At 36.9% G+C, this 8,190-nt stretch overlaps 1 pseudogene across 1 annotated transcript; it reads left to right on the top strand.

Annotated features, from left to right (window-relative positions):
* The first annotated feature begins 429 nt into the window (after positions 1-429).
* Positions 430-7,654, top strand: LOC143924988 (olfactory receptor-like protein OLF4; annotated as a pseudogene). Its single transcript, XR_013261923.1, has 2 exons — positions 430-565; positions 5,753-7,654. The product of XR_013261923.1 is annotated as an olfactory receptor-like protein OLF4 (transcript).
* The last annotated feature ends 536 nt before the right edge of the window (positions 7,655-8,190 follow it).

Raw genomic sequence — 8,190 nt, 5'->3', positions numbered from 1 at the left:
ACTAGAGAAAGGGGCAGTATGCATGAAATATGCTGCCATATAAACAGTATTTTAGAGTAGTAACCATCCTAAGCATCCTGTCCATGTAAGATCAGATCTCTGCTACAGTTTGCATTATAACAAATGTTTTTAAACATTAGGACTGTGCGCTATTTGTCTTCTATCATCTAAACCTTCCTTACACGATCCAAAAGTGAGAAAAATGGCTATAGACACACACTTTTCATTGTTTATATATTTTAAATAATTTAGTTATATTACTGCTACACACTGAATGTCAAACAACCTGGTTAAAAAAAGATTGAAATAAAAAACTTTATGCCAGGGGAGAAAAACTTCAGGAGGGTGGCTTTAGTTTGGCTTGATGGTAATTGGTGTTTCCCTTAGGGCTTCCCTTTGTTTCAGAGTAACTGCAGAGAGCAGAAGCATATAAAATAGCCCTGTGTTCATTTGGTGCCTAAGAAGAGATACAGAAGCTCATGTTGCTCTAGAGTTTGTGTATTCTCTGTGTATTGAATGAGTTACCTCTAGGTAATTCTGATGTTCCCCCAGAATCCCCAAAAAGGTAAGTGAACCGGCTTCACTCTTTGCTATATTCACAATATGCTACCCCTTTACATATAAACACATTCATCAGTCACCGTGGGTCTTCAATCACAGGGATGTTTAAAAAGACACATACTTTTTTCAAAAAGTATAGTAGTTTTAATTTTTTAGTTTTAGTTTTAATTTCAAATATTTAGGTGACACCATTGAGTATCTCAACAACAGGCAGCACCAGATGCTTGTGTCAGAAAATGGGTAATCTTTAGCTTTGAAGTCAAAAGCTTAGTAGCACAGGTAAAAGTGTATCAGAGCAATACAAAGAAAAGGCTTTTTGTCCAATAAGGTACTACAAGTACCTTTTGTTCGCTTCTTTTAAAGAGTATCAGGAGGTAGGTTTGATAGAAAAATTAAGATTTAAAGGGAATGTATTTTGTTTTGTTTTTATATACTTTATTTATACATATTAGGGCCCTAAAAATAATATTATTTTCAATTCAGTAGACAAAAAAAATGTATGTTTATGAATATTTCATTTTTGCAACTAGTTCTTTTAGTAATTAATAATCTTATTATTACTTATGGTATGTAAGTAATGTATACCGTCTGTTGTTTTTATCTAGTGAACAGGCAAGTCTTTTGCTTGATTATATCCTCTTGCATAATTACCTGTATATTTTACATTAACTTCTGTATTTTTGCCTCTTTAGGCAAAAATACATAAGAAAAGAAAACGTTAATGTTTTAACTAGTGATAGGCTTCAAACAACTAATGTTAAGTTGCATAAAAAGTAAACATTTAAATCTATACTTTGTCCAATTGATAATACCACTAAAATAATGTTTGTTACAAAGCAAAATAAAATGTACATGTTAATAAAGGCCTTTAAAATAACATTTAAAAAAAATGTTTTTTTTCTTTCTGATAAAAACAATAACTAAATTAAGAAAGCAAGGGGGTAATTGATTGGGACTGGTTAGGAATAACATATGATTAATACGTTATTATAGGAACAAATAGAAGTTAAGTAAAAACAATTTTTGTTAATAAAACATTTGTCTTCTTTGTGAGATTTCTAGAACTGGTGTTATTCACAGGACAAAGGACAGTGCTTTGATCTATACACCACACATTTTACATCAGGAAAACATTTCCCTTATGTGGTAATTTCTGAAATGGATCTGTAAAGAGTAAAACAAACCTTCTACACCAATTTGAATATAGTAAATTACCTTACATCAAATTTACATCCTAAACATAGGGTACCATTTTGCAAACAAATGATGTGAAATGGACTTTACAAGCCCTAGGGTTGTTCTTCATATATGTTCATATTTTCAGTTAGAGCTTCTCATTTGCCTATAGTAGGTTGCTGGTGCATATGAAGGGAACCACTATTTGTTTGACAATTTTATACCCACCACAAACTTAATGGTAATAGGGCAATAGCGTATATTGGAGGTTGATTTATAATACACATAAAGGCTGTTAATTTTGGAAAAAGTGTAGGCTCACTTGGCTTAGAACAAATATGTTTATTAGAAAGGTGCTTATTTTGAACATCCAAATCACATGCAAAGGAAATATTAGAACAGGGTGCAGGATTTAAAAGGATTCAGAGGCAGGAAAACTGATAAATAAAAATAAGAAATAAGAAATAAAAAAAGAACGCTAGGCTTGTTTTATTTGGATTCAATTAAAAAATGTAAATCTTGAAAATAAAATATTATGTTAGTTAATTTGTCATGCCACACTGACAGAGTTGAGCCAAACGCCCCCTGCTTCGGTTCGCACCAGAACTCCCAAACATGTAAAAAGTTTGGACCCAAGCTGCAAACTCTATTAAAGTCTATGGAACCCCAACTTAAAAAATCAAAAGTCCCCATTTTTTATGTGGGTTTATAAGGGTTATGTGTTATATTGGCCATAAAAAGGGCATGGGGGTCCGAGTACTGCCTTGGGGGACATGTTTAAATGCAAAATTATAATTTTTTTTTTTAAAAAGGATAGTTTTTACAGGAGCAGTGATTTTAATGATGCTTAAAGTGAAACAATAAAAATGAAAAATTCCTTTATATAGTGCATGAGTAGGGGGATAATGTACCCCATGCTCATTCACATAGGGGAAGGCTGGGATCTGGGAGCCCCCCTTGCTAACCACTTACCCACTGGGCACTTAAACCCCCTTCCTAACCAGACCAATTTCAGCTTTCGGTGCTTTCACATTTTAAATGACAAATTTCTCAGTCATGCAGCACCAAATCCCTATAAAATGGTTGTCCTTTTTTTCACACAAATAGAGCTTTCTCTTGGTGGTATTTAATCACCGCTGTTTTTTTTTTTGCACTATAAAAGAAAAAAAAAAAATGACTGAAAATTCTTTAAAAAAAAAAAATGTTTCTTCGTTTGTTATAAAATTTTGCAAATTAGTCATTTTTCTTCATAAATTTTGGCCAAAATTTATACTGCTACATATCTTTGGTAAAAATAACCCAAATTAGTCTATAATCTTTGGTCTGTGTGAAATTTATAGAGTCCACAAGCTATGGTGCCAATCTCTGAAAATTGATCACACCTGATGGTCTATCGCAATTCCTAAGAACCTAACAAGCCATAAAAGTATAAATACCCCCCCAAATTACCCCTTTTTGGAAAGTAGACATTCCAATGTATTTAGTAAGAGACATGGTGAGTTTTTTGAAGTTGTAATTTTTTCCCACAATTCTTTGCAAAACCAAGATTGTTTTTTCTACAAAATTGTCATATTAGCAGGTTTTTTCTCACACTCAGCATATGCATACCACAAAGTACACCCCAAAACACATTCCACTACTCCTCCTGAGTATGACAATACCATGTGTGAGACTTTTACACAGCCTGGCCACATACAGAGGCACAACATGCAAGGAGCGCCATCAGGCTTTCTAGAAACATAAATTACACAATTTCTTGACTACCTCTTAAACATTTGAAGGCCCTGGAACACCAGAACAATGGAAACGCCCCAGAAGATTACCCCATTTTGGAAAGAAAACACCCCAGAGTATAATCTTTAAGGCATAACGAGTCTAATGAATCTTTAAGGCAAATTGCATTTTTTTCTACAAGTTTTTGGAAAAATGTGGAAATAAAATAAAAATGCATTTTGTTTTATTTATTTTTTTACACAAAGTTGTGCATTTATACAATATTTCTAACACATAGCATTTAAATACCAAAAATTACACCCCAAAATAGATTCTCCTACTCATCCTGAGTACGGCGATACCACATGTGGTAGATTTTGCACAGCCAGGCCACATAGAGAAGCCCAACATGCAGGGAGCACCATCAGGTTTTCTAGGGGCATAAATGTCAAATCTAATTTGACTACCTATTACACTCTTGTGAGACACTGATGGGCACAGTCGGGCACTGTAGTGGCATGGATGAGCATGAATGGTGATGGCTGGGTATGGCTGAGTACAGCTGAGTATAGCTGGGTATGGCTAGGTATTGCTGGGTATGGCTAGGTATTGCTGGGTATGGCTAGGTATTGCTGGTTATGGCTGGGTATGGATGGGGGTGGATCGGATGGTTGAGTATGGATGGTTTAGTATGGATGGCTGTGAGTAAGGATGGGATTCCTGCTGTGGGCACTAAAGATCAAGCCCACAGTGCTACTGCACCCGATCTCTCCCTTCTCCGCTCATACTGTACCGATCGGCACAGAGAGAGGAGAGAGGAACCAGACAAGACGCTGGTTTGTTTACAAGTGATCGCTCCATCATTTGACAAAGCAATCAGGTGGTAAACAGCCCCTGTAAATGGCCATTTACTGTGATCGGGACCCAGCGGTCACAGATACTCCCATGTGCATGCTCCAGGGGGCACATGGGATTGCGATTCTGGGAGGGCATACCATGAGTTATTGAGCTGCGCTGTAGCCATCATTCGACTATAGCACGGTTGTTAAGTGGTTACAGGGGGCTTCAAGACTCCGATAAACACCCTGCCCCCAGACCCCGACAACCACAGACCAGGGTTGTGAGGAAGAGTGCCCCTGTCCAAAAGCACCCCCCCATGTTGAGGGCATGTGGCCTGGTATGATTCAGGAGGGGGGGGCACTCGCTCACCCCCACTTGCCTAGCCTGCATGCTTGGATAAAGGTCTGGTATAAATTATGGGGGGGACCCCACGCCATTTTTTTCACATTTTTCTATTGGCGACAATGGTTTATTTTTCATTCAGCTGTCAGGAGGGAAGCCCATTGACAGCTAATAACTCATCCATTGTTAGGCATGCAGGCATGCAGCAGCTGGATTCCCAGCCCACTCTACCAACTATTCACTATGCCCTGATTGGGCAAAGCCTTGCCCAATCAGGGGTTAGAGTACACTATGCAGCGCAAATTTGGGAGCTTGCCGAACAGTTGACGTTCGGGCCAAATGTATGCTCGATCCAAACCGCTCACCCAACACTAATGATAGACTTATTTTCTGATTATGTTGACATAAATACTAAGTGTTCTCATTCTGCATCCCACAGTAGTATGAATCTGAACATTTTATTTTTGTGATCCAAAGGACACCACACATGTCAACTAGCCTTTGTGTTAGCTGGCTGTGAGCTCCTCTGAAGATAACTTTATGTTTATTTGCTGGGGGAGAGTATGGCATCAGGAATATATATAATATATATATATATATATATATATATATATATATATATATATATATATATATATATATATATATATATATATATATATATATATATATATATATATATATATATAATCATATACACACTGCATCAGCAAGTACTAAAAAAAATCTTATAAAGATATCTATGTTTTGATTGTTTTAAAGGGGAAATCTCTCTTTTTAGATATGTATGTTTACAAAAATTGTCACACTCTGAACTTCAGAAAATGGTACTGAAATGTTATGGTTTTAGGAAGGATAAAACCTGAGGTTCTACAGGATTTACAAACAAGATAATTTTTTATTTTTTTTGCAAAATCTTTTTTTTATTAAATTCTTCATTAGCATACACAATTATGCCACACAGGGGCCAAACCTTTGCCCATGCAGGGGCAGTTATTCAGACGCGTCAACATTAATATCAAATGCTTTGGTTATTATACATTTATTAGACTATAATAGTAAAATGTCATAAAATGTATTTTGCTTTGATTTTTACATTTTCATCACCTTACCTGATTAGAAGCGTAACCCCATGGTGAGGACTGATTCCTGAATGTTGAGAATTTCAACTTTATATATTCAATTTAAGAGATAATCAAAATAATCCTCATCAGATTCCTGTACAAGTATGCACAAAAAATCTTTATATCTTTTTAACTCTACTCTTTGAAAAAAAAGCCGTGCAGATTATTATAGGAATATCTTATGGAAAGCAACAAATCTATGCTAGAATTCTACATTTTACCATTCTTCATGAAAGCTGACAATAAACTGTTTATATTCAACATTGTCTTCTTTTTCCTAATCTATTTCATTGGAATTCTGGTAAACCTCATTATCATTACAGCGATATGTTTTGATTTCCATTTGCACACCCCGATGTATCTATTTATCTGCAACCTGTCCATTATTGATATATGCTACACAACTGTTAATATTCCAAAACTTCTCTACATTTTACTCTCTGGGAATAACATCATAACCTTCACACAATGCTTTATCCAGATGTATTTTATTTTTCTATCAGGCATTACTGAGATCACAATTATATTTATAATGGCGTATGACCGATATGTTGCCATTTGTTACCCTTTAGACTATCACCGTATACTTAACAAGAAAATCTGCACATTATTAACAATGGTCATCTGGATCAGTGGTTTTTTAAATTCATCTTTGCTTACAAGTTCCATCTTAAAAATGTTCTTCTGTTCTTCTTTTACCATTCACCAGATCTTCTGTGATGCTAAAGCTCTCATCAACATTGCCTGCGGTGGCACTGAAATGTTTTACATCGTAATGTATATAGAGTGTTTACTATTTGGGCTCTGTCCAGTCGTCTGCAACTTGACATCATATGTACAGATTATCAGGGTCATACTACGAATTAAATCTAAGGATGGCAGAAAAAAAGGCTTTCTCCACCTGCTCATCCCACCTCATAGTTATGGCCATCTACTATGGATCTGGTACAGCTGTGTACATGACCCCACCATCAGATCGCTATGACCTACTGGAACAGATCTTAACAGTGTTCTACACTACAGTGGTTCCCATGTTGAACCCCCTCATATACAGTCTACGAAACAAAGAAATAAATAATTCTTTGCAGAAACTGTTGCCATAATACTAACAACACAACGTTTACTCAAGCCCTGAGACTTCTGTTTGTGGTCATACGTCAGTAACAGTAGCCTGACGTATATATGAAGAGACCTACACAAATGCTAGCAAAGAGAAACCCCTGTGGTGGTAGACTTCAGAGACACGTACAGAAAATGAAAAATAGATAAGAAACAAAATTTATTGATTAAACTATCATAAAAACATTACATAGAAAAGCAATTTAAGTGCAGTAAGCTATAAATCTCGTTACCCTACGCGTTTCAGAATACCGAACGTCTCCTTCCTCAAGGGTGTAAATATAACAAAAAGCACATTTCTATTCAAAAACACAAATAACAGAATATTAGGACATGAGAGTAATTGCATATATTGATAAACATTATAGAAATCTCTAGATAGTGTACTTACAAATCAAAGAGAAGTGTTACATTCCATGCTGTTTTTCATTAAAAGCAACAGGACAGATCAGGCAATGGGAGTGGTCCCTTAAAGAGGAGCTGCACCTAAAAAAAAAAAATATTAAAAGCCAGCAGCTACTAATATTGCAGCTGCTGACTTTTAATAAAATCACACTTACCTGTCCCAGGTTCCAGCGATGTCGGCGGCAGATGACGAGCGATCGCTCGTCTCGCTGCTGTCACCGCCGCCATCCTCTGTCAGGGAATCGGGAAGTGAAGCATGATGGCTTCACTGCCCAGTTCCCTACTGCGCATGCGCGAGTCGCGCTGCGCGTCTCTTATGGTCCCCCGCTGTGTCTCTGGGAACTGTGTGTTTCCCAGAACACAACGGGGGGGGGGGGGGGGGCGGAGCGTCTGCGGGGGTCTGCAGCGGTCTGGGTGGAAGTGGGTGCAGTTACCTGGAGTATCCAGGTAACTGCACCCCCCTCCCCCCTGAAAGGTGCCGATTGTGGCACCTTTCAGGGGGGAGGGATAAGATTAGCGGAACTTCCCCTTTAGGGTGAAGAACCGCTTTAATCTCCAAGGTTCCCAGAAAATTGGATGATGTCGAGAATAACTTGTAGATGTATTTGCCATGGGTGGAAAAAATAGGCTCCTAAAATCCCCAACTCTGAGTGGGCTGGGAGAAACACTGGGGCAAAATAGCACTTGGCCCTGTAAAAGCAGGAGTAAAAATAAATCTTTAAGGGAGGTGAATTTGAAAAGTGACTGAGTAAGTTTTAAAACTCATATATAACATCTCAGATTATTTAGGATCAATTGAATGTGTATAGTATGTAGTATTAATCTATGTGTACCTGAGGCAATAATAGAAGTATGATGTGTGTTTTGGTATAAGTTCCAAAACATTCATTTATCTTTTCATACTTTTTCT

Source organism: Lithobates pipiens, unplaced genomic scaffold (assembly GCF_037356315.1).
Source record: "Lithobates pipiens isolate NorthernLeopardFrog02 unplaced genomic scaffold, aLitPip1_a1.2 Scaffold_22, whole genome shotgun sequence".
Taxonomy (NCBI): domain Eukaryota; kingdom Metazoa; phylum Chordata; class Amphibia; order Anura; family Ranidae; genus Lithobates; species Lithobates pipiens.
Note: the sequence above shows the minus strand (reverse complement) of the source record. Positions and strands in the feature narration are given on the sequence as shown.